This window comes from Mus pahari, chromosome 6 (genome assembly GCF_900095145.1).
Source record: "Mus pahari chromosome 6, PAHARI_EIJ_v1.1, whole genome shotgun sequence".
NCBI lineage: Eukaryota > Metazoa > Chordata > Mammalia > Rodentia > Muridae > Mus > Mus pahari.
Genome location: NC_034595.1, coordinates 99,243,073 through 99,268,843, shown reverse-complemented (window position 1 = coordinate 99,268,843; position 25,771 = coordinate 99,243,073). Strand labels below are relative to the sequence as shown.

General features: G+C 51.4%; 1 protein-coding gene across 1 annotated transcript in view; it reads left to right on the top strand.

Annotated features, from left to right (window-relative positions):
- Nucleotides 1-17,779: 17,779 nt before the first annotated feature.
- Disp3 (dispatched RND transporter family member 3) overlaps nt 17,780-25,771 on the top strand; it is a 49,721-nt gene continuing 41,729 nt past the window's right edge. Inside the window, exon 1 of the mRNA XM_021200477.2 lies at nt 17,780-17,990. The gene's annotated coding sequence lies outside the window, so the exon portion shown is untranslated. The remainder of the gene's footprint in view (nt 17,991-25,771) is intronic.

Below are 25,771 nucleotides of genomic sequence, written 5' to 3'. Positions count from 1 at the left end.
GGGCTTCTGTCTGCATCTCTAGTGTGTGAACACACAGTGCTTGTTGAGGGCACGGCTGACTGAAGGGAGAACCGGCGTTTATTGAGCACTTACTATGTCCATACATCTCCAATAAGCCTATGGGGCAGATGCTGGTGTTCACCCCCTTTCCCAGATGTGGAACTGAGCGTGGGATACAGGTCTGATGATCGACAAGCCGGAGGGCCGGAGACTTGAGTCAGGCAGTGTGAAAGATCCCTTAAAGGGCCATGTGGTTGAGCAGCAGAGACAGTACTTTCCCAGACTCTGGGAGGTGACGCCAGGGTCCAAGGAACTGCTCAAGTATCCACGCTATGCATGCAGGGACCCAGATGTGAGGTGGATAGGGACAAGTCCCCTGCCTCTCCCTGTGAGATTCTGTCGGAGCACTGCCCACAGAGGCCAGAGCCTGGGTTCTAACCCAGCAGCCATGTGATGAGGACATCACTTCAGTCTGGGCTTCTGGATCTGTCTGCATCCATCTGGGGCAGCTTCTCAGTGAGGCTCCCATGGAGGAGGAATCCAACTCGCTGTGTCCGTTAGCAGGGGACGCGACCTTGGAGACAGAACACCTGGCTTCAGTTGTGACCTGGCTGCATACTGTCTGTGCAACCTTGGTCCAGTTACTTGCGCTCTCTGGGCTCTCGTCTCCCTATGTATATGAAGGGGAGGAAGAGGAGGCCATGCCAGGCAAACAGAGAGTAAGTCCAGAAAGCCAGCCGGCAGTGGGGGCCATTATGCGTCCCTTCCCCTCCTCCCAAACTATCTGAGGATGCTGGTCCCCCCTGCAGTGATGTGCACAGCTTTTTAACTCCTCTGTATTTAACTCACTCACTTAAATTTTTAACAGCTTTGTCTAAGAAATGAAAGAAAACACAGATAAAAAGCCATTTAGAATCATGGCTCCATAATCCAGGAGTTCTCTTTCCCAGGCAAGCTGTTCGGTAGTTATTCATGGGCGGGAGGACCTGGTGAGTAGCTGCAGTCTGCAAGCTCCCTCAGACAGGGGGGCCCAGCCCCCCACGACTGCCAGCCTCTCCCTCAGAAATGCACTCATGTGCCGCCCCTGGGACCGTAACACCCGCAGGCCTGCTGGGCTCCTGGGCAGACATCTAGGGAGTAATGGGGAGAACAGAGCCCACTTGGGAACAAGGCTCAGCTATGGTTGGCAGAATGCTATCAGGTGCTCTCAGGGGGGGGGGGTCAGTCGTGATCAGGGGTCTGTAGTTAATCTAGGTCACTCACCAGTGTCCCTTGGGACAGCTGGGCTTGGGGTCACAGCGTAGCTCTCTGAACTGGCTGGCTGTGTGGCTTCAGGTAGGACCCACAGGTCTCTTAAAACCTCAGTTTCCGGACTATAAAGTGAGTGGCAACCTTCTCACGCTGGAGAGCACCATCTCTTCAATGAGAAGCGTAGTCACAGAAGCATCAGAGCATCAGAGCTCTCAGGACATTCTGCTACTGGAAAATAGAGGACAAGCCAAGGCAGACGTCAGGCTCGGCATGGCGACAGCATGACCTAGGAACTGGGCCTTGGTAGAGGAGGAAGTGGGTCCCTGGAGAGAGGGAGGGAGGGAGGAAGGGACGGAGGGACGGAGGGAGGTCAAAGCATACAGTGTGCTTCTGAAAGGCCTGTGGAGGGTTTCCCTGATGTGCCGGTCTCACCCAGGCCTCCCTCTGTGTACATTATGCCTCCATTCTCATTCTCTGCTCTTAGGGCCCAGTAAGCAACCCACAGGGTCCCCACACACAGTAGGTACCCTATCAATAGTCCCTGGGAGCCTGCACACGGTAGGTGTTCTATGCATACTCCTGTCACTCAAAGATCACATGGATGGTATTAAGTATATAGTTGCCTAACACAGGACTGCACGTGTCCTTCTGTTCTACACGGATCTTTCTTTCCTTTTCATTCCCTCGGGAGCGAGGCCTCTGCCTCTTTAAGGCCTCGTGGCTTCTGGTGGTCGCACACACAGTATGGGCACAGTAAATGTGGCTGGAATGGAGTTCTCCCATCCTCTTTCCTGAGTGTAGTGGGTGGGGGTATGAAGGGGAGCAGAGAAGCACCCTCTGCTTGCCCTTGAACTCAGCCTGACATGAAGCATAATTACAGTCCCGGTCCGACTTCCCCACCCTCAGGGCTCCATTGTCTGACTACAGTTAATGCCTCACTAACCTGCTTGTTAGCTCCCTGCCGATGGCCATGGGTCTGACGTCTTTCCTGTCTCCCTCTGTTTCACTATCTCCTTGGGAAGGAGCTGGCTCACCAGGCTGCGCAGAGCAGCCAGGCTGTGCAGGGCGTCCAGGCTAGGCAGGGCACTCGGACTGTGCAGAGCACCCTGGCAGTCTCCAGACTCTGCACTCCTAGTCCGTGCCAGGGCCAGTGCTGGACCCAGATGGAGGACTGATAGGTGGGTATTCGACCAACTGCCAATCAAGTGCTGTGTGGGAGGTGCCATGGCCAGAGCACGCCTTCTACTACCACCCCCTTCATCCAGCCACTCAAACCTTCTGTCTGTCTTCACCACTGGTCTGTCTGTCTTCACCACTGGTTTGTCTGTCTTCACCTTTGGTTCTAGCCCTTTCTCAGAGCCTGGTGCTCCCCAGACCATAGAAGAGGTGCACAGGGCAGGCAGGAAGCTGCTGGGTGGTCCTGGCCTGCAGGCGTCTTGTGGAACTGGCCTTTGTACCATGCCTTAAAGGCTGCAGGTTGCTCTAGAGGAGGAGATGAAGAAAATCCCTGTAGGCAGGGCCCAGCCTCAGCCAAAGTGAGGAGGTATGAGGTGTGTGGAAGGGGCTGTCACTTGACCTGCACCCTTCATTCACCCTGTTTCTTCATTCCTTACGGTAAAGGAAGGGGAAGGAGGCAGAGACAGATCCAAATCCTGCACCAGATCTCAGAGACCAGCCACAGCCTAAAGCAGTCACTCCCACGCTGATCTAACCAAGCCGCATGCCCACATCTCCACAGGTGGTGAGAAAGTTCTGGGAGAAATCCAGAGTGCTGTGTTGGATTAGCCATGCCTGCCTTGGGAGCAGCAAGGGAGCAAGGCAGCTCTGAGCTGGTGCCTGTCCCTCTCTTACTTTACACACATGGAACTGAAACTAAAAGAGGATATTTAGGGACTGGAGAGATGGCTCAGTGGTTAAGGGCACGCATTGCTCTTCCAGAGGACCTGGGTTCAGTTCCCAGCACCCACATGGTGGCTCATAATTAACACCAGTTTTAAGGGAGATTTGACACCAGTGCTTTCCACTATATCTGCACGCATATAGACCATACAGATTCATACAGACATTTCTCTCTCTCTCTCTCTCTCTCTCTCTCTCTCTCTCTCTTTCTCTCTCTCTCACACACACACACACACACACACTTACTTTTTATAAAAGAGGGTAAGTCTCTTACACTCAAGAGTGAGGTGTTTGAACCTGACCTCCTCTACTAACCTAGGACTTTTCCTACTACACCAGGGCTTTTTAAATCTGGGCATATGGCAGAACTACCTGTAAGGCCTATTAAAACACAAATGCTGGACCCCAGCCCCAAGTTATAGGATTCATCTCCATTGAGCTGCATCATGGTAGCGGCGTGGCTAGCGTGGGGCTCTCACCTTGGGAACTGCCACCCAATACTCACCCACAGAGAACCTGGCTGTATTTTTCTGGAGCTAGTCACACCCTCCTGGGCTCTCAGGGCTGCAGCAAGGGAGGTTGAGTTACCCCCATCCACCCCCAAAGAAGTTCAAGCTATGGTCTTTAACCTAAGCACATGAGAAGCACCTGCTAGACTTCCAGAGGTCCTAATGTCAGGTTCAATGTCGCCCAGAGCAGCGGAGTCAGAACCTTAAGGGTAGGGGAATCCAGCCAACAATGTTTTCTACATTGGCCAGAATGATTCTAACCAGCTTGAGAGTGAGTGGGAGAATCTAGTCTAAAATACGATCACAATCAGCTGACATGAATGGGGCCAGAAGTCTACAATTTGTGTGTGCGTGTGTGTGTGTGTGTGTGTGTTTGTGTGTGTGTGTGTGTATGTGTGTGCACGTATGTGCGTGTGTGTGTTTGCGCGCTCACACTCTATTATATAGGGAGGCCAGAAGACAACCTTGGATGTATTCTTAGGAGCTGATCACCTTGTTTTTTGAGACAGGGTCTCTTACTGGGCCTGGGGCTCATCAATTAGGCTAGGCTGACTGGCCAGCAAGCCTCAGGAATCCCCCTGTCTCTTCCTTTCCTGCACTTAGATTCCAAGTGATCACCACCAGAATTTTTACGTAGGTACCCGGGATGGAACTCTCGTCCTTATGCTTAAGTGTCAAGCACTTTACCAGCTGAGCCATCTTCCCAGCCCTTGAATTTTCACAAACACCTACAGGTTGCTAGTGTTGCTGGTCCATGGGATGCATGTTGAGAAACAAGATCCAGAGGAGAGAAAGAGACTTCTGTGTAAGCCCCAGGCTGGCATAGTTTTAAAATACTGCACATAGAGAGTTCTGTGTCAATGTCAGTATCTGCAAGACCTCCCCAGATGGAATTCCCAGAATCCCCAGGCACACACTCTCTCTGTGAGCCCTGAGCAGGAAATGCAGGGACCCCTCCGGAGCACACCACCCAAACAAGTCCCCAAGGGCCTCAGCTGCCTTTGCAGGCAGGAGCCTAGCCTTCCAGCACTCCTCACTGCCTTCATCTCCATTCTGGGTGTTTAGATTCATTGCATGGAAAGCCAGCCCTTACGCTGGTAGTTGACATCTCGCTTTCTGCCGGCACTTTCCCCAAATCCTGCTGTCACTCTGCCTAGGATTCTTCCTGCCCAAGCTGCCTATAGGGCATGTCAGTCAATCCATGCACTTACTGAGTACCAACTGTGTGCAAAGGGATGATAGTCTGCCCCGGCAATAACAGCAGTAGGGCAAGTTTGGCTCTCCACATGCACAGCTAAAGCTCTTCCCAGGTTCCCCCCAGATAGGTTTAATCACTCTGGCCTTTATCTCTGGGACACAACAAATTTATGATTCTAAGCACTCTGGCTTGGCTCCGGCTGTTCAAAATTTTATGATGATATCGTTGTGGACTACAGTCCCCCAGGCATGGCACACACTACCATGTTACTCTTAGCAGCTGAGACTCCCTGCAGGAGACCCTCAACAAGATCAAGGCATCCCATCTATGCAGCTATGGGGAGACTGTCATCCATGCTGGGGTGAGAAGCTTTGGAGATGTGGCTGATCTGGAATCAGCAACAATGTTATAAGCAACCCCTCATCCAAGTTCCCGTAAGCAAGCCCAATAAACTCACTGGGTCACCAGTCTAAGCTTGGGTGGGATCCTTTCTCTGGTTTGTTGTTGGCACCCAATCTGGAGTGACCTGATTTTTGTTCACCTTTCCCCAGGGAAAGGTAACACAGGAAACTGGGTTTCAAGTTTATTTAATCAGACTCTGTCAGTTGTGACAAAGAAAAGCTCAAATGTAGAACCAAGACTCCAGGCATAGCTTGATTCAGCACCCCAAACTGTGTCTTTCTCAGCCCCTCGGTTCGAGGTGCCCTTATTCTTAGAACCAATCCTGTGGTTAGGAAAACCTCATGTCCTCCTGGAAAACTGAGGGTCTCTTGCCAAGTAAATTGATGATAACATTAAGACTGATTACTAAACTGAATTTGCCTCTGGCCATAATGGCCATTCACCACACACAGTGGTCAGGGGGGATAATAGACTATTCTGATTGGCTTACGCTGACCCCAAATGCATGTCTCCATCCAAATCAAGTGTCTGGAAGGGAGAAGGTAATTTATAAATTGAGGAAAACGGGTGGTAGTCATTTGCTATCAAAATCGGGTGGACGTGGCCCTGGCAGGATGGCTCGGTGGCTAAAATCACTCACTGCTTCTCCAGTGGACCCTTGGGTTCAGTTCACAGACTCCATATCAGGAAGGTCACAACTGCTTGTAACTCATGTTCCAGAAGAGTGTTAGTTAGGGCTTTACTGCTGTGAATGGAAAACAATGACCAAGACAAGTCTTACAAAGGACAACATATATTTGGGGCTGGCTTACAGGTTCAGAGGGTCAATCCATTATCATCAAGGCAGGAGCATGGCAGCATCCAGGCAGGCTCAGTGCAGACAGCTGAGAGTTCTACATCTTCATCTGAAGGCTGCTAGTAGAAGACTAGTTTCCAGGCAGCTAGGATGAGGGTCTTAAAGCCCACACCCACAGTGACCCACCTACTCCCACAGGACCGCACCTTCCGACAGCACCACTTCCTGGGCCGAGCATGTATAAACCATCACAAGGAGATTCAACTCCTCCGGTTTCCCTGGGCACCTGGACTCGTGTACACAAACCCACACAGAAACATACACAAACACATAATTAAAAGTAAAAATAGATATCTTTTAAACAGAAGGTAAACAGATATAGGTAGGTAAAAATAAAATCCCCACAGTTTTCTCAGGCCACACTGAGCAATGATGCTAGGGGAATGTCAGGTAAAGCTTTTAAAAGCTTACTGCCTGTGTGTGTGTGTGTGTGTGTGTGTGTGTCTGTGTGTGTGTGTCTGTGTGTCTGTGTCTGAGTGTGTCTGTGTGTGTACATGTGTGTGAGAACGTATGTATGTTTGTGTGCAAGCTCAAGCATGCACATTGCACACGAGGTCATAAGACAGCTTGTGAAGTTTAGTTCTTTCTTTCACCATTTGGGTCCCAGAAATCGAACTCCGATCATGGAGCTTGGCAGCAAGTGCCTTTACCTGCTGAGTCACCTTGTCAGCCCAACTTGAGGCTTTGAAAGGTCCTCAAAGCTCCCAGAATTTGGACAGCAGATGGTGCCAGAAGGTAGTGTGGTAATGGCCCGTGGTTCCAGCTCTCTGCCTCTTCAGAATTGAACAAGCAACTGTGCCCCCTCTCAATGTAGCACTATTGAGGTTGGGGCATTCTCTCTCCATCAGTCTGCTGATTTCCAGCCAACCTGGCTCAGCTTCCAGTGGGGAGTGTGAGAATGAGCCAACGACTCTGTAGGTAGTAGTCGTAAGGGGGAAAACCGGGGAACTTGTCTAGTGGCTTTGAAGGAACATCTAGCTCTCAGTGTCGTCTGTAAGTGAGAATCGAGGCATAGGTGCAGCCTGGAAGATTGCATTTCTGGTCTCTGTTCTTGGGACTTTACATTCTCACCCTTGCCAAGGCCACAGCTGGGTGGAGCCTACCTCCCCTTGGGCAGAGCTGTAGTTACAAGTGGCTATGAGCTGCTAAGTGTGGGCACCAGGAACTCAGCTTTGAATTGTCTTCACCAACAGTACCAGGTGCTTTTAACCTCAGAGCCATGTCTCCTGCCCTAGCATAGGTCATATTTATGGGTCTCGATTGGCCTGCTGCGCTTTCCCAACTTAGTGAGAAGAGGGACAGAGGATCACCCTTGGACCCTTCAAGGACCCCCATGGCAGAGGTGGCCTGCGACCAGTCTTGGAGCTGTGAGGCAAACAGTAAGTTCTTGTCCAATGTATCCATGGATTCTTGACGCACGCAGCACTGCTGGGGCGCTAACTGACCAGTGAGAGCCGGAGACTGGTGTGACCCAGCCCAGTACTGCACCACGGTTTTGGAGCCTTGTAGGGATGAGGCAGTAGGAGCTCGGGTCCGTAGTACTCCACAAAAGGCCTGTAATCACGGACAGTCTTAACTTCATGGAATGTCCATCGTCTGATCTCTGAGGTGAGGAGAGCAGTGGGGGGGCGGGGAAGTGTCTAACCTGACTGTGGGATCCACAGCTCCAGGATCTGCTGCTGCCCAAGGTCCCCCTAAACTGTCCTGGAACCCTTGCCGGGGAAGTGGCCCCCTGCAGTAATTTAGGAGTCCTCACACTTAGGGAACAGCCTCCATATAGAACACAAGTCAGGCTGGGCTAAGTGCAGAAATAGATGTGTGAATTTGTTCTGGGAGCCAGGAGGGGGTGGAGTGGCACTCTGGAAAGAAAAGGTGCGGGAGGATGGGGGTGGATTCTCCGATGACAGGATGAGCTGGCCCAGGGATGGATGACTCTCCTGGCAGGTGGCGGAAGGAACGTGAGCCCAGCAGGGACACCCAGGAGCCTGAGCAGACAGGGGCCTGGCCAGAGCTACAGAGGACAAGCCAGTGGCAGATTATAGGGCCAGAGGGAGGTCATAGAAGAAGAGAGGGACCTGGAGGGCCAGGCATGGTGGGGCGTGGAGCCTCTGGAACATGGATCCCCACCCCCACCCCCACCATCAGAGAATGAGGGAAGGGAACTCTCCTGGCTCTCACAGCTCCTCATACCAGGTCCAGATGGCAAACAAGGGTTGGGATCAGGGTTCTGTAGAGCCCGTGGGACCTGCAAGGTAAGCAAGCTTGGCAGGTGGGAGGACCCGAGGGAGCTGCTGCAGTTAAGTAAGGGGGAGTGTAGTTTAAATGGATGGTACAGTGGATAGGTGAGCAGCCAGCCAAGATAGGGTGACAGGAATGGAGGGGCTGGTGCAGCCATAGAGGAGCCACGGACTCTGTCCTGCACACGCTGCCTGGTGTGTGGCTGCTGTGTGAAAGGCACGGGCCTGGGGACCAGTCAAACCTGGCTTCAAATCCTGCATCCCAACGGTTTTGCCATCTGTTAACTGTGTGACCTCGGTCTGGTGACTCAAGTTTATAATGAACTCTTTTGGTTTGGTGGTGGTGGTGGTGGTGGTGATGATGGTAAGTTTATTTTTCGAGACAAGGTCGGATGTAGCCCAAGCTGGCCTGAAACTTGCTATGTAGTCGTGGCTGACCTTGAACCTCTGATCTTCCATTTCCTAAGTGCTGTAATTACAGGCCCCATGTCTGGCTCTGTCACCTTTTCTATAAAACCTTCCAGGATTGTGAAGGGAGTAGATACAATGCAGGGCAACACCAATCATGCTTCTATCTCCCACACCCCTTGCATAGCCTTGGTCCGAAGGCACCGCTAGGAGCTCCCTCTACAGATGGGGAAATTGATGCACAAGATGGTTTAGTAATTTGCCCAAAGTCACACAGCCAGTAACTGGAAGAAGTGAGATTTGAACTCAAGTCTTCTGACTCCAGGGCTTGAGTGCTGACCCTACACCTCCTCTGTGAGATGATGTAATACATGTATCAAGATTTGCTTTTGAGGGCTTTGTTATCTAAACCCTACTAAACAGACAGATGGACACTGAGAACAAGCAGCTGTCTGTGAAACAGGTCCTATGGCGATGTCCCTGGGCAGTCGGGGTTTTGTCCTAAGTCCACTGCCACTGCACCGCTGCCCCCTACATCTGTGAGGCAGCAGTGGCAATGCCGAGTGTCCGCCACAAACCACATATAACGTGCAGGTAACCTTGCTTGTCTTTAGCAACCACTTGTATGTTTGTTGTTCCATTTGTATTTTATTTACTTACTTTTTTTTTTTTTTTAGACATGGTTTCTCTGTGTAGCTTTGGCTGCCCTGGAACTCACTCTGTAGACCAGACTGGTCTCAAACTCCTGGAGATTCACCCGCCTCTGCTTCCTCGTGCTGGAATTAAAGACGTGCACCACCACGGCTCAGTATGTTTGTTGTTTTAAAAGACACCACGTCAATATGTAGCCCAGGCTAGCCTAGGACATAAGATCCTCCTGACTCAGCCTCCTGAGTTCTGGCGTCATGGGCGTGGCTGCCATGCGCAGCTACAGCTGTTTCATGGGGTAGCTTGAAGGTGAGCTCAGAGAGGCAAGACGATACTGATAACAGCCTCCAGCGAGCAATGCAGCCATCAAGCTCACTGAGTACTAAGTGCTGTGGTCTGAGCCACAGACCACAGATCCTGATGACTAGAAATGACAGCCGCACAGTCTCTAGGGAGGAAAAGTCCTCTGCACCTGGGTCCCCATAGAATAGTATTTGTTTCTGACTCCATTTCTGCGTCTCTGGCTTTGCATCTGATCAGTTTCCCTGCCCTAGGCTGACTGGGAGTGGGGGGGGGGACTGGGGTTCAGAGACTCAGAGTCTAGGCTGGGTGATGATTATCAGCTCAAAGCTTCAAAGGAAACACAGCCCTCCCAACAACCTATCCGAGACCACGAGAGTGTTTCACCAGCTCTGGTCTTCTTGTCCCACAGAGCTGAAGTGTTACCATCCCACAACTCTTGGGAGAGCAGAAGCCCATGGGCTGGGCTTGAACTCACTGGGCCTTGCAAACATTGACTTTTCCATTACATTTATCTCCCTAAAAGGAAGATAATTATTCCCTTGGGGTCATGGGAAGATGAAGAAAGATGGTAGTGGATTACTGGGGCCAGTATGAAAGGAAGAGGTCAGGGACTGTGGGAACACAGGAAGAGACAAAAAAGAGGAGGAGAAAGAAGAAGAGAGGGAGGAGAGATAAAAGAAAATAAGAGGGGGAGGGGAAATCATCAAACCAATTCTTCAGGTACAGCCAGCAGCTTTGGCTAACACACACACACACACACACACACACACACACACACACACACACTACTCACACATTCCTTCTGCATCCTGCAGACACATCTGCCAGATGTGGCTTGGGTTGCCAACAAGAGCAGCTGTCCCCCAACGTGCCCAGATACAAAATGAGGACTCAGAGATGCCAGGAAGGATTCAAAGGAGAGCTGGCCAGAGGAACAGCAATGCCAGGAAACAAACGCCTGTCCAGGGCTTGGTCTTGCTATCTTCTTGCAGAGGCTAGATGACCTGGAAGCCTGTGCCAGAGGAAGCCAGAGTGCTGTGGCTTGTCTGCAGCCCTTGGTTCTGCTCCCCGGCTCCCTGGGAAGACTGGATGTGACTCTCTTTCCTTGAGGCTGGTTCCTCTAATTTCCTGAAGCAGGTCTTATCCAATTCAGGCTATCCCAGTTTCAGTCTCAAGTTGAGTGTGAGCTTTGCTTTGGACCAAACATCTTGGCAATGACTCTCCTGAAGATGTGTGGAGCTATTACAGTACACTCAAGACCTCTGGTGAGACCTGAAGTCCACAAACCAGCGCAAGAAGACAGGGTGCCCAACATGCTTTCACCATGGAGAGATAGAGAGGTGACTGTGGCAGACTTCGGGTCAAATCTGCTGCAGGATCTGTCATGTCGTCTATGCTCATGACTGCTGTGACGTCTCTGACTCTGTTTTTACAACCATAGAGTGGGAAGAATATGCTAATGAACCTGGGCTACAGAATCATATTGCCTAAATTGGACTCCTCAGTTTATCTTCTTAGCAACCCAAAGCCACTAATTACTCCTCTGAAAATAGATTAATAAAAATATGCAGCTGGGCATGGTGGCACATGCCTTTAATCCCAGCACTCGGGAGGCAGAGGCAGGCAGATTTCTGAGTTCGAGGCCAGCCTGGTCTACAAAGTGAGTTCCAGGACAGCCAGGACTATACAGAGAAACCCTGTCTCAAAAAACAAAAACAAAAACAACAACAACAAAAAAAGATGCACGTCCTGGGTGGTGGTGACAGGGGGTGGATAAAGGCATATGCACACAGGACATGGCGCCGAATCCGTGGCAGCCATTGATTGGGATCGCAGCAGACATGGTGGAGAGCATCCTTGCTGCCTAAAGGGCATATGACCTAGTGAAATTCAGATGTGTCCATCAGTCCTCTGCCCCAGCTCAGTGCCCTACCACTGTGTTTTTGGCATAGAGTGTTCCGCACCCTGCTCACACAGGATGTGCAGGAATAGAAGCTGGCACTGGGGGGCAGCCCATCAGAGCCACACAGATGCCTCACTGGATATATGCCAGGAAAGTTCTTTCTTGCTGTCGATGCAGAGATCTGGATGGATCCCGGTGGCCAGGGTTAAAGCTGGCCTGTCTCCTGGCGCCAGTGGGCCAGCAGAGCTGGGTGGAGTATAAGATGCTGGACAGCTTGTACCAGGAAGCTAAGGGCAGGCAAAAGGCAGAATGGGCTGGGGTTTCATGCTGAGCCACAGATGCAGGATTGCCTGGAGACTTGAGTGCCTCTAAAGGCAAGCTACTGGTGAGACCTCTGCCCTCTCAAGGTTTGGGTGGCCTCACTGAGTACTCGAAAGCTAGGCAGCAGAGTTACACTTGAACTTGAGCACTGCTCAACATCACTCACTCCAAGCCTCATATCACTTGCAAGGTGTAACTCAGCAGTTACAAAACTTTATCCAACCACGACAGGTGCAGGTCACTGTCCGTGGTGCTGAAACAGCCCCGGGGCTGGGCTCTGGATTCCTACATAGCCTCTCTCAGAATTTCTAGACCAGCAGATAATTTTTATTCCCTATCTTGATAAAGAGGTGTGTGGTTTCTTTTGCTCTTGTATAAACACGGGTGTGTGCATTTGCTGGGAGAGTTGTGTGCTTAATTTCATGTTCTCTGGGCCATTGCACTGCATTTAGCTCCCCCTGCCACTTGCCCTTTGGAAATCAGAGCTTCCCTATTCCTCTGATGCTGTGAGTCCATTGCACAACCATCCTTCCTTCCTCCCATGCTTTCCTGGGAGATTCCATCAGGGCACTTCTGAGTGCATCTATTTTGGTGTTCTCACTTGGCAAGCAGGAACAAGAGGCCAGATACAAAAGGACACTAAATCCAAGAAGTGGGTTTCAGCAAATCTGGGGCCAGCACCTAACACTTCTAACTGCCTGCCTGTCTCATCCCCATCACCCCACTCTTCTCTGGGGGTCATGGTCTCTCCTTTCAGATCTTTTTTTTCCTGTAAAGAACAGAAGCACTGTCTTTATTTCAAGCTCATTGCGCACCACTTACGGATGTATGTTTTGCTCAGCCTCTTCTGGAATCACCCCCTCATAGGGGCGCAGATAAGAACGGAAGCCCCGAGATGGGAAATGGCTTTTTTTACCAGACCACAAAGCAGGCATGCGACTGAACTGGAATTAAACTGAAGTAGAACTTGGTCTGGGGCCGACGGCTCAGTTATCAAAGTGCTTTCTGTGCGAGCCTGAGGACCTGAGTTTAGATACCAATGGACTGAACTGAAAGCGACAGTGTATGCTTGTAATCCCAGCACTGGAGAGAGACAGGAGGATCCCAGGAGCTGGACAGAGAGTGGGAAACTATATCTCATAAAATAAGACAAAGGGCTATAGGGAAAGACCCCTGATGTGGATGTATGGCCTGCACATGCACCCAAACCCAGGCACAGAAATGTACATGATGGGAGCCCTAGAACTTTTGGGGATGTCTCTTACCTCCCTTTCCCAATCCTTCATAGCAACAAGAGCACCAAGGGTTCTACCTGCAGCCACAACCTGGAGACTCTAATGATCCTCCCTCGACGTGACTGTTCCAGCCGAAGCCACTCATTTAGGTCGTTGGCACGATCCTTGTCTTCTCTCTCAGTGCTATGACTCTGCTACATGAATGTCCCTCTGGGTCTGGTCCTAAGTGACATTCATTCTTAAAAGCATCAGCATGACTGGGTTCTCTGAAGGTGTTGGGAATCGGAGCAAAGACCCCCCCAGAAACATGGGTGGGGGTTGTGGGGCATCTTGTCAGGGGATGATTATGCGGCAGCGTGCATATTGATGGAGCTGTAATTGGATCCCTCTTTCAGAGCCTGAGAGTCTGCAGGCCCAGTGCTGAGGCTAATTGTTGCAGGCAATTAATAACTTGGATTGTATTCACTCTGGCGCAGGCTGCCTGCTTCCTTGGAGGAGGCAAGTGAGGCTGGGAAAGGAATTCGAGGGCCCGGCTGCTTGCAGAACGCTGGGGGAGAAAGGGAGTGTTGCCCATGCACCACCCCCCAGCCCTGTGCAGAGCAACCCAGACTGGAGCTGGCTTTGTCATCTCCCCCAAACTTCTTTCTTCTCCTAAATGATAAGTTCATCCACTCTCTCCTTAGGGGAGTTCTGTAAGCTCAGACTCCCAACTGGAGCTTTAGGGAAGAGCAGGCCTGGCAGAGGAAAGAGCAGATTTCAGAGGAAGTGCAAACCTGGACCCCAGAAGGCCTGGAATTCAACCCAAGTTCCCCCCCCCCCCCGCTAACTTGTTGTGTGACCTCAAGAGGACAATTTAAGCAAACTCTCAGGTGAGTTTACCAAACTCTTTCCCAACTAATCTCACAATTGCTGAAACACAACCAATCATTCTATTATTTATCTTTCCGACGGCACCTAATTAAACTCCGCACGAGAGACTATTGAACAGTTGCCTAGAAACACGTCCTAATCTGCCATAAAACTTGCTGCAAGCGGAGAGAAGGCAGAGGTCCTCATTAATCCCATCTTGCAGATGGGTAAACTGAGTGCCAGGTGAAGCAAGCTAACGAGCCCAAGTTCACACAGTTAATGCAACACACATGCACACAAACCAACCCCAGATTTCCCCAAAGTCACAGAGTTTGTAGATTTAAAAAAAAAAAAAAGAACTACTTCCAAAAGTATTTATTCCCTTCCACCATGCTGGGACAACATGTTAATGTCCCATATTTTTAAAGATAAACACTCCCAACCCTCCCCATATGCTTACCCTCAGCTGCTCAGCCATCTGGTAAAATAACCTGATTTGTGCCCAATCTTTCTCACCGATGGAGCAGAGAAACAGGAGGGACTGCTATCCTGGCTCTTTTTTAGTAGGAGTTTGAAGAAGACTCTGATGTTTCCCCAAATCCACAGCTATGCAATGTGCTAAATGCTGCTTTTCCATAGAGATGTCCTTATCTAGTAAACCTTGATGGCCACTGCTGGGAGGCAGGTATTTTCCCCAGCTCCATTTTGTAAATAGGAGGGGAGGTGGGGCCTCAGCAAGGGGAGGTGGCTTCCCCATGGGCACACAGCAGCTTGTAAGGAGTGGATCGGGAGGCTTAGCTCTGAGGTCCGGCCTGTGCATAGCTGCAGACCAGACAGAGGAGCATTAAAGGAAGAGAGTCGGGACAAAGTGGCCCTTTATGGCTCCCGTCCCTTTCAAAAGAAGACTTTTCTGTTAGTCAGGAAGACAGAGTATTGGAGAAATAGCCCCTGGGCACCAAGAGGCATTTAAATCAGACCCAGGAAACACTTCTGGCAGAGGGAACGGTAGGGAACTACAGAGCCAGAGGGGACAATGGGGAACTGCATTCTCTGCCACCTCACAGCTGGGCCCATCACAGGGCCACTGGGGTCATCTCTGGGGAGCTTCTGGAGATAAGGGGTTCAGGGGAGTGTTGAGGGAAGTGCCTGAGATGGGACAATGATTCCATATGGGGGATTAGACAAGGAACGAGCTGAGATCAGCCCTAGAGAAGGATGCTCACCACTTTCCACACTTTGACCTGTTTCACTGCCACCGCAGGCTCTCCTTTACAGCAGACATATTTCAAAGGCCTGGTTGGTTCTATTTGCATTTTAAAACCCTGCTGATGGCCTGGGAAAATCAGATCCTTTCAGAATTTCTGAACATCACTCTGCAACACACACACACACACACACACACACACACACACACACACACACACAGTCCATGGTCAGGTTCCCTGCTTCTGTACACTCCCTTTGAAGAAGGTCCCTTACCAAAGACAAAACTAGAACTGGCCCTCTGGAGATTGCCTGGAGGGCTAGAGAGAGGGAAAATGACTCTAATGAATGCAGGGAGAGTGTAATCGGGACCCATATCAAATCTACTAAATGTAGTTCCCGGGAGAATGGAGGTCATATCCACAAGCAAGGGTTGGGGGGAGGCACAGCACCCTGGGGACACAAATGGGGTGCTCTGTGATTCTGTCAAACTGCAGGGAACAGCACAGGGACTTTGGGGGGAATCCTTGAAACAAACTGAAAAGAACTGAGCTGTTCACCAAGAAAAGCAGCCTGTGCTCTCAGTTGGGTTGGGGAACACTCTGTGTCTCCCACTGCTCCCTTAGAAACAAACATTTCCCTGGCTCTCCTTCCTTCCCCCCTGCCCCATGGCTCCTCTTTCTCTGCCTTCCCATGAGATATGTTAGGTGGAGCTGGACATTTATAAGGCACTACGGGGATGTTCTTTCTAGAGTAGCACTTTGGGCTACTGCTCCTGTGTCAGCAATATACACACCCACCATTCTAGGTCTTAGCATCTATCTATCTATCTATCTATCTATCTATCTATCTATCTATCTATCTATCTCTATCTATCTATCTATCTATCTATCTATCTATCTATCTTCTTCTTCTTTTCTCTCTCTCTCTCTCTCTCTCTCTCTCTGTCTCTCTCCCCCTTTCTTGGATCCTTCCTGCCAGGAGCATTTCATCACCCTAATGTCTTCTAGGTGGCATGAATTCCCTGCAGATCTTCCCACAGACTTGATGGCTGGCCAGTGGCCTCTGAAAACCACTTCTGAGCTTGTGGTGCAGGGATGAGAACACCTGGGTAGAAACATTGGCTCTGGTCATTTGCATCTGCACAGATGAGTTCTGGGGCACTCAGGATCATAAGTACCTAAATGTCCACCTGAAAGCCAGCCAGTGAATGCAGTCCTCAGGGACTGTGTTTGAGAAAGCTGAACAGGTGTTACAGGATCTTACTGTAGAACCCCAAAGTGAGAGGGGTTCAGAGAACTCCCAAGTTGTCTTCTTAATCAAAACTATTTATTTATTTATTTATTTATTTATTTATTTATTTATTTATTTATTATTTATCGTATGTGTGTTCGGAGGGGATGTGCATGTGTACCACAGTGCATGAGTGGAAGTCAGAAGACAGCTCACAGAAGTGGGTTAGCTCTGGAGATCAAACCCAGGTTGTCAGGCTTGGCAGTAAACACCTGCTAAGCCATTTCCCAGGCCCCTAGGTCTCCTCGTTCAAAAATATAGATGGGGGCATGGGCTACACAGCAAAGAGCTAGGTGTGGGGCTTTCGGTATTTTTATTTCATAAGGATCCTGCACTCTCTTGTATAGAATGGGGACTTCTTGAAGGCCAAGATTGTGGCTTACATGCTTATCTTCCTGGTTCGTGTCATAATCGTCTGAGTGGCCTCTCAGCCGGCAGTGGTGTTCCTCTTGCAGTGGGAGGCTGGCGCCAGGTCCTTTTGAGGGTTCCCTTGGCTCTTTTTGGGTGACATCAAGGCCTATGTCTTTGGAGCACTGAGAGAGAAATTAAACCGGGGATAACCTTGGTTTCTAGGCCCTTTCTTTTTTGGGTATCTTTTCAGCAGGGGGTGTCAGGCGGACCTTCTGCTGTTACTGGACGAGTGCCTGGTCCCAGGGGCTGGCAGAGCTCTGGGCTCTGCTGCCAGAGAGGTGAATAGAGGAGGGAGGAAGAGATGGTGCCAGGCGCCTGCCTGGGCTTGGCAACCACCTCCGGAGGGCACCCGGGGATGCCCTCGAGTGTCCAGCAGGCTGGTGAGATGCCAAGGCTGGGCAGATGGGGCTGAGAGCAGCCAGCAGGAGCGCACGCCTGGGAAAGACCTGGGTGCCCAGAAACCTCTGGGGCCAGTAGGGAGCATGGCCAGGTCCGTTTGCAGAGACTAAGACTGACCCCCAGGGGTCGCTGCGCTGTGCTCCGTCCCTGATCGCCAACACGGGAAGCTGGCTGTACCACCACGCGGCTCCCGCAGGGGGAGCGGCAGCCAGGGCGGCGCCTGGCGGCGGAATCGGGAGACAGCAGCGCTCAGCGGAGAGCAAGCCTTAGCCGGACGGTGACGCAGAGCCCGCAGGCGCTGATGCTGGAGGCGCCAGTGGCCGGGGGGAGGCGCGACTCCAGAGGCTGCCCGGGACACCCCTGCACCCCGTGGTAGGAACCGGGACCCAAACAAAGGCGGGCAGCAGATAAAAGGCGGCGGCGGCGGCGGCGGCGGCGGCGGCGGCGGCGAGTGCTTCGCGTGCGCGCTGGGGACGTAGTTGTTACGGACCTGGCGGCTGTGTGCACACCAGCGAGCGGAGCTTGGGGGCCGCTGGCCTCCTACAGCTCTGAGGACCTTTCCTTCTGAAATTCCCCTCAAAGGACAAGTGTTCGCGGCGGGGTGGCCGAAGCCCCTTAACCCCTGCGGCACCCGTGTATCAGCCTAGCTTGGCTCGGCCAGCGAGGTGAGTGCGACAGCCCCTGGGCGCCATCGGGACTGGGGATGCGCTACTCTGGAGAGGGGAAGGGTCTAACGTGCCACATGCGCCCGGTCTGGGGGCAGGGAGAGTGCGGGAAGTTCTCTCCCTCTCAGGCCACCCCCGGCAAAGGCCTCAACGCCCCAGGAAAGCGGCTGATGGGACAGAGTTCAGATCTCAGAGCTTGTCCCTGCGCCCCCGAGGCTTGCATCAACGCGCTGGGGGACTGGCTGCAGCTTCGGTCTGCGGGAGCATGTTTAATGTCCAGAATCATCCTGGCTCCCTATCTCCATACCCCTGCTCATCCCGGTAGGTGTCTGTCTGGGTTCATAAAAGTTGAGCGTCAGCCTGAAGCCATCCCATATCCGGCTGTCCGCCGGGGCTTCAGAGGAAGGAGGGGACAGGAAAAGGTGAACGACTGCCTCTGTAGCTGCCCCCTACTTGAGCGCACTCACGTGCTTGGTGGGACCTTCTTTGAGTCTTGGCCTGCGGTGAACCTGCTGCAGGTGCCGCTGCGTGCCAGGACCTCTGAGGCTCAGGCAGGCGATGGAAGTGGAGCGCTAGAGGGTCGTGGGTCGGCCCGGAACATCCATAAGGACTGTGATGGGGTGGCATATGAGCAGCCGTGGAACACAGTCAGGGAAAGATTACCAGCACGAGTGGCGGTCCCGAGGGCTAGCCCTGCCGCTGGGAGAACTTTTCCCAACTCCCCTGGGAGACGCCTCCCCGGAGGCTTCCTCTGTTGGATCTCTGGTCCACGGTTGCTTCCTGAGTCTGGGTGCGGGTGCTGGTCTGGTTGCACTCTCGGTCAGTACCTCGGACAGCGCACTGAAGCCAACAGCCCCAAGCTCCACGCACAGATGAAGCACACGCACACACTATGTACAGAACACTCCACGCACAAATCCACACTCCTTTCTGGTAAATATATTCCCATCGTGGCCCGTAGGCGCGATTCACACCCACGTGGACAAGCCTAATCTCCCCACAAGCCCCAGGTTGTAGGCCAGGACTCATCCCACTTCACGCTCTCGCAGGAGGATGCTAAAATAAACCGGACACCAGAGACCACTGGCTAGGACCCCCGCTGATACCTCATGACATGTGGGAGCACAGGCTGTCGGTCACAGACACTGGTGTGCACACACGAACACACAGGCTCAATCAGCCCCCTCCTCTTCTACTGCAGACCTCCCCGAATCAGAGTATCTGCCAAAAGGAGAGAAGCAGCTGTTAGGCTCTAGGGAAGCTCCGGGCAGCAGCCCAGCCAGGCAGGCGCCTCACAGTCTTGGTCTGAGGCTCAGTGTCCATTTCGGACTCTCCACCCACATGGCCACTCAGACCTCTTCCTGGCATATCTTCTGCCTCCAGGGTCTGCAGTCTTTGCTAGTACTCTTTGCTGGCTGTTCTTCTTCCCAGGGTTATCTTTCAAATGCACACCCTTTGCTCTTTCCCGTCCATCATCCTTTCTGGCCGCCTTCGTTCCTTTTCCTGACTTTCCTTTGCTGGCATCTGTGCTCTGATGCCCCGTGCTGGCACCACTGGCCCTTGGGGCACCACTGACTCTGGTTTGCTTCCCCATCTGCAGTTTCCATCCACCCGTTCCTGCCTCTCCGAATATTTGCCTCCCTCTGCCCAATAGCTTCGGCAGCTTTTACTGACAATCTTGGGAAATTTTCCAGGGCCAGAGCCTCAGGAAAGTGTCTCAGGGGGCCTCAGAACCTGGAGATCGAGACATTACTGGGGTCACAGGGAGCCTCAGTCATCACTGCCCCTTCAGGCCCCCCTCCCCAGAGCTGTCATTTTGAAGGATCCAGACCCAGACCCCAGCTTGCCCTCTGACACTCTCTTGTTGTTGTCCTTAAAACCCTGAAAAGGCTTGAGAAAAAGGAGAAAGGGGAGTTGAGGGAGAAATGAACCAGAAATGGGGATTCCTAGACCCTGGTTTTAATTGGTCACAGGTGCCCAGTGTTCCCCTGGACAGACTCCCACCATACTCTCGGCTTATGCAGGGCTGCCCATGGGACTGCCTTTGGACTTCATTATGAAGAGTGCTCACTCTATAGTGAATGTCCCGACTTGAATGGGCTTGAAACCACAGCTGTAACTCACAAAGGTTATGGTGCCTCCCGCTGCTTCCTGAGAACTCCTCACCTCTGCTAAAGACACCTTGTTCCTGAGTGAGGGAGGCTCAGTTCATTTTCTTAATAGGACCAGAGATGCCAAGTAATTTCCTTACATCACACCGCTCAGGCCCGGTTTCCATGGAGTCAGGCACTGATGTGGCTGTCTGTGAATCTATCCACTGTGCCAAGCCCTTGTTTCTGGAAATGAGGACATCCCCAACTACCCTGAACACACACCTGGCCATAAAGGCAGATGGAGTTGCTGGGTTGATAGTCCTTGTCTCCAAACGCATAAGGGACTGTCTAAGATAGATCACCAGTCAGTATGATTTTGACAATCAGCCTCGAGTCTCTAGGACCCAACCAAGCAGGCTGCTCTTGATCTGCGCATCGAGGGAAGACAGGCTTCAGCACCATTTGGCTAGGCTGCTTTCACAGCATCTTGATTTGAGGGCTAAAATGTGAGGTGCCTAGAGAGATGGTGGGCTCCCCAAAGGGACCACCCACCCCCCACTGGTTGTAAATGTAGTCACCCCAGCCTGATGGTCGTGGCAGTGGCACAGGAGCTGGTAGTAAGTGCCTTTGTGTTGACAACCGACAGCCCCGGCTGAAGCTTGGTTCTCTATCTCCAGATCCTTTCTCTCTCCCCTCTTTGAAGTCATCTCCCTAGCAGTGCCCTCTCTGTGCCCCCTCTCCACCGTGCTCAAGTGTGGGCAGTGAGAATCACTGTCCCTGACCTAGCCCGAGCGAGTGAGCGAGTGAGGGGGCTTGACATCTGAAACCCTCCCTCTCGCTGCCCACCCTCCCCCCCACTGGAGCCTGTTTCTGCCCATGGAGCGTGAGAGGCGTCAAAGTCTGTCAAAACACCCTCCAAAGCTGGATTCCAAAGCACCAATATCCCAGGGAAAATAAATAAAAAGAGCAGCAGCAGCCGCCCGGAATAGAAACACGCACCCAGTCGCAAATATGCATGTTTTCCACGAGTCCCATTTCACGGGCAGGCAGTGCAGCACACGCTCCAGATACTCAACAAAGGCCAGAGGCAGGGATGTTGCCGTTGCCGGGACCAGTTCAGGGAAGCCAGTGTAATCTTCCCAGCTTGTGCCCCACACAAGGCCACACTCCCCGGCTGCCCTGGCTGGAAGATGCCAGGAGGTGAATGGTAGTTAATAGATTCCTGAGGGTATGTCACCAGTTCTTTGGGAAGGGACACACAAAGCCAATGGTCTCCTGTCTCCTGTTTACAGTGAGAGGCTGGCAATGGTGGTACCCGTCACAGCTGCTGCCAGTAGCTAGATGCCTGCGGTGTGTCAGGCATTGAACACATGTACACATGCAGTCATGTTTAATCTTTAAGATCTTCTCATGGCATGGGGGCTGTTATCCTCAAGGGATTTGTGGGAGAACAGGCCTCTATGCAGTAAGAGAGACCTCACAACCTGAAGAGTCCAAGTTGGGACCGAATTTTTGTTTGTCTTGGTTTTCAAATCAGGGTTTCTCTGTATGGCCCTGGCTATCCTGGAACGCCTGGCTGGCCTCGAATTCACAGAGTTCCTCCTGTCTCCGACTCTCAAGTGCTGAGATTAAAGGTGTGCACCACCATACCAGACAGGACCAAATTTTGATTTGAATGCAGCAGAAGTCTCCATTTTGCCCAGGATTCTGCTTTGTTGTAGTTATTTCTTTCTTGTTTATTTAATATGTTTTGTCAAGAAAACCACTTATACTTGGTGTAGTAGTGCATGCTGTAATCTCAGTATCAGGGAGGCAACTAAATCTAAGCCTGGTCTGGATTATGTAATGAGACTCTGTCTCGCAAAAACAAATAAAATGAAAAAAAAAAAAAAAGACCCAGCTATGTGATAATTTACAAGGAATATAAATCTCCCGCCTGCATGTTTACATTAGCATTGTTGCAAATATCTCTCAGTGGTCTGAGCCACCACCCTGCACCAGGTACCCGTGGTTTCCGAGCCCTGACTAGGCTAAGGCTAGGTCTGAATACTTCACCTCTGCATCTTAGCCTCTGTGTCCTGCCTTGGGAACCCAACCAGCATCCTGAGAGATAGAGTCCCACTGTAAATCTCGGGCTAGGAAAGACAGCACAATCCAGAAGAGGCTGGGGCCAAACAGACTTTGCAGACAGGGGAGTAGCTTCAGAGAAGGCAAGTAAGTTCTGCATCGCCACGCAGCATTCTCGTACCAGAACCTCTCAAAGAGGCTTGTTCTGGGGCAGTCCAGGTGGCCCTAGGGGACTGACCTGATACATGCAGGCAGTGAGCCTGTCAGTATCCCTTCAAGGGCAGAGATGCAAGTCCTCCTGTTATTGTTCAGGCCATTCCTGCATCCCTGTGTAGAGCTTGAAACTCCCCTTAACCCAGGCTTACAACAACCAGTAACTGAGGTGCATACAGCATGCCAGCCATGTGTCAAGCATGTTGCAGAATGCCCTTTGTACTCTAATGCCCACGGCCACCCCGAAGATAGGTATTCTTGTTCTATTTCACAACAGACGGAAGCAAGTGAGACTAGGGAGGTTGAGTCACTCACCCAAGGTCGTATCGCTAGTTAAGGAGCAGATGGGGCCAGGCAGAGCCCAGGCAAGCAGGGTCACTGTGAGATGAAGAAAGGGAGGATTTGGGACCAGAGCCAGGGGAAGGTGTGGCCACTGGGCAGCCCAGGTGATTTCTATGACACCTCTCCAGCCTCGTGTCCATTGCTGGTACCAGCAGCCTCTGTGTGCCTGCCAATCCCTGGAAGGAGGAGACCAGGGAAGCATCTATGGCAAGCTGTTGGAGGATATCCATAGGGGGTCAGGGCACAAGCATCTTACCTTAACTCCAGCTAGAGAAGCCACGTGCCCTAGATTCTCGCACCCCGCTCCCTCCTTTTAATGCCTCTCTCTAAGGAAGCCAGCCTGGGAACCTAGGAGGTCTGGAGCTGCACTGGTGACAGGCTCAGGTCTCAACGTATTGAGAACTAGGAGGTAAGGACAATGGAAAGATCCGTATGGGTTTTGATGCCAGCCTGTGCCATCCAGGTCCCCTACAGAGAGCAATTTTTTGGAACCAGGCAAGGCTATCCCGGGAGACAGTATCAGGGTCTTAAACCTCCTGGGAAAGGCTTCTTTAATCCCCTGAACCCCTGAGTATCTATGTACGGCCCCATGGTGTGCCAAGCACCGGACATTCAAAGTTAGAAAGATCCGACTGGAGATTTGTAGAGTACCGTGGAATCAGTTCCCTACCCCACCCCTGACTCTTGCCCCAAGAGCAAAGGTGATCGATCGGTGGTATAAGTTATTGCTTTCTTGTGTCCCACCAGAAACCCAGTATTTTCTGGGACTGAGGACCTGATCCCAAGCAAGTGGTCTCCCCCAGTTCCAGGAATAAGTTTCTATGGGTGCTATAATAACCAGCGTGCTACTCAGCTTCCTGTCTTGGTGGCTGTGGTGGGAGGCACCATGGGGCCAGCTCTTCCCAGATGACAACTGCTCTTGATATCCAGCACACATATGGTACCTGGTCAGTAGAAGAGATCTGCCCTGAAGGAGAGGTAGTCCTTTCCTGACTTTGGGGAAGGTACTTACATGGAGTCCAAGGACAGAAAGATGATGCTAAATTGGGACACCGGGGAGTGATGTTTCCCAATTGTCCTGACCCTGGTACCGTCTCGAGGGGCTTCTTATGAGCCTTGCTGGGGTTGAGCTGCAGAGTAGTCACCTCGGTGGTAAGAATGACTCCCCCAAACAGGCAGCATACCCCTGAGGTTTTTCAATGTTACTTATTTCCTGTGTATGAATATTTTGTTCACATGTATATATGTGAACGACGTGTGTGTGTGTAATGCCCACAGAGGTCAGAAGAGGTTGTTGGAGCCATAGTTACGGAAGTCGGGAGCCACCATGTGGGTGCTGGTTCTCTGCAAGAACAAATACTCCTGTTAAGACATCTCTGCAGCCACAGGCAGCAGACTTTGAATCTTGGCAACACAGGTGACATTCTGTAGATTTTGTCTTGTCAGTCAGCTGGCATCCTGTGCTCACCTGACAACAGATGGCACCCACTATGTCCATCATAGGGAAGGACATGGGATGTGCAGAGAGGTGAAGCAGGAAACAAGAGAGACAGGATTCGAACTCAGACAGGGTGATGACAGACCGCTGTGTGAGGAAGAAGTCTGCAGCTTGGCCTTCGCTAACACAGTCTGTGAAAGCACCTTTCGGATCCTCAGTAATTGGTAGTTTATATGTCTGGCTCTGGGTGGGGACTGGCCGTTTGCACTCTTGACTTGCCAAGCAGCCAAACGGATCACTTTTCTGATATCCAGATGTGGACAGCATCTGGCTGACTGGCAGGCCATCCTTTGGCTTTCATCCAGATAGTTCCCCATTTCCACCTGCTGTAGACACAGGTGGGTCCCAGGTCCCTCTGAGTATAATAGCATCCTGGATGAAAGCCTTGGTTTAAAAGCTTCATTGTGTGGTTCATAAAAATAGGATACTGGTTTTGGTTCTTGCCTGCAGACTAGACCTGAGAGAAATTAAACCAGAAAGAAATCCAGCTTTGTAAAAGCATCAGCCACCAGATAAAACCATTTCTGGTCTGTCTGGGGACAAATACTACAGTTGTAAGTAACTGCTACATGCTACCCGAAAGGCAGCCTGATTGCCCTAGCAGGTCTGACAGAGGCTTGGAGCAATCTATCCCAAGTAACAGATACAATCTACAATACACAGGGAGATGTCAGAATCAAAGATGTTCTTGGGCATCAGTGAACTTGAGAATGGGTCTAGGGTGTGAATTTCATGAAACTTTTGGGAAGAAGGATTTCACAAAGTCAAGACTATCATGATTTAACAAAAACAACAGTCTTTTATATAGAAAGTACCAGTAGGGTGGACTGGATGCATGGGTGGATGGGTACATAGATGGTTTCATGCCTGTATAAATGAGTAGGTGGGCAAGTTGATGCATAGAAGGATGGATGAATGAATGGATGGATGAGTGGGTGGGTAGATGTATACATTCATGGATGGGTAGATAGATGGATAGATGGATGAATAAGTGGATGGATTTACACATGCATGCATGAATGCATGGATGGATGGATGGATGGATGGATGGATGGATGGATGGATGAGTGGGTGGGCAGATAGACGGATAGATGGGTAGATGGATGATAGATGGATGGATGGATGAGTGGATGGATGGATAGATGAATGAGTGGGTGGGCAGATAGATGGATAGATGGGAGGATGGATGGGTGCGTGGGTAGATGGATGAATGAATGGATAGGTGGGTGGGTAGATGGATGGATGGATGGATGGATGGATGGATGGATGGATGGATAGATGGATGAGTGGGTGGGCAGATAGATGGATAGATGGGTGGATGGATTAATGGGTGAGTGGGCAGATGGGTGGGTAGATGGATGCATAGATAAATGAATGGGTGGATGAGTGGATGGATGTATGGGTAGATGTCTACATGGATGCATGTATGCATGGATGAATGGGTAGGCAGGTGCAAGCATGGGTGGGTAGATAGATGATGGAGGAATATATACATATGTGGGCACATGGATAGGTGATTGCATGGATGCATGGATGGATGGAGGGATAGATGGATGGATGGATGGATG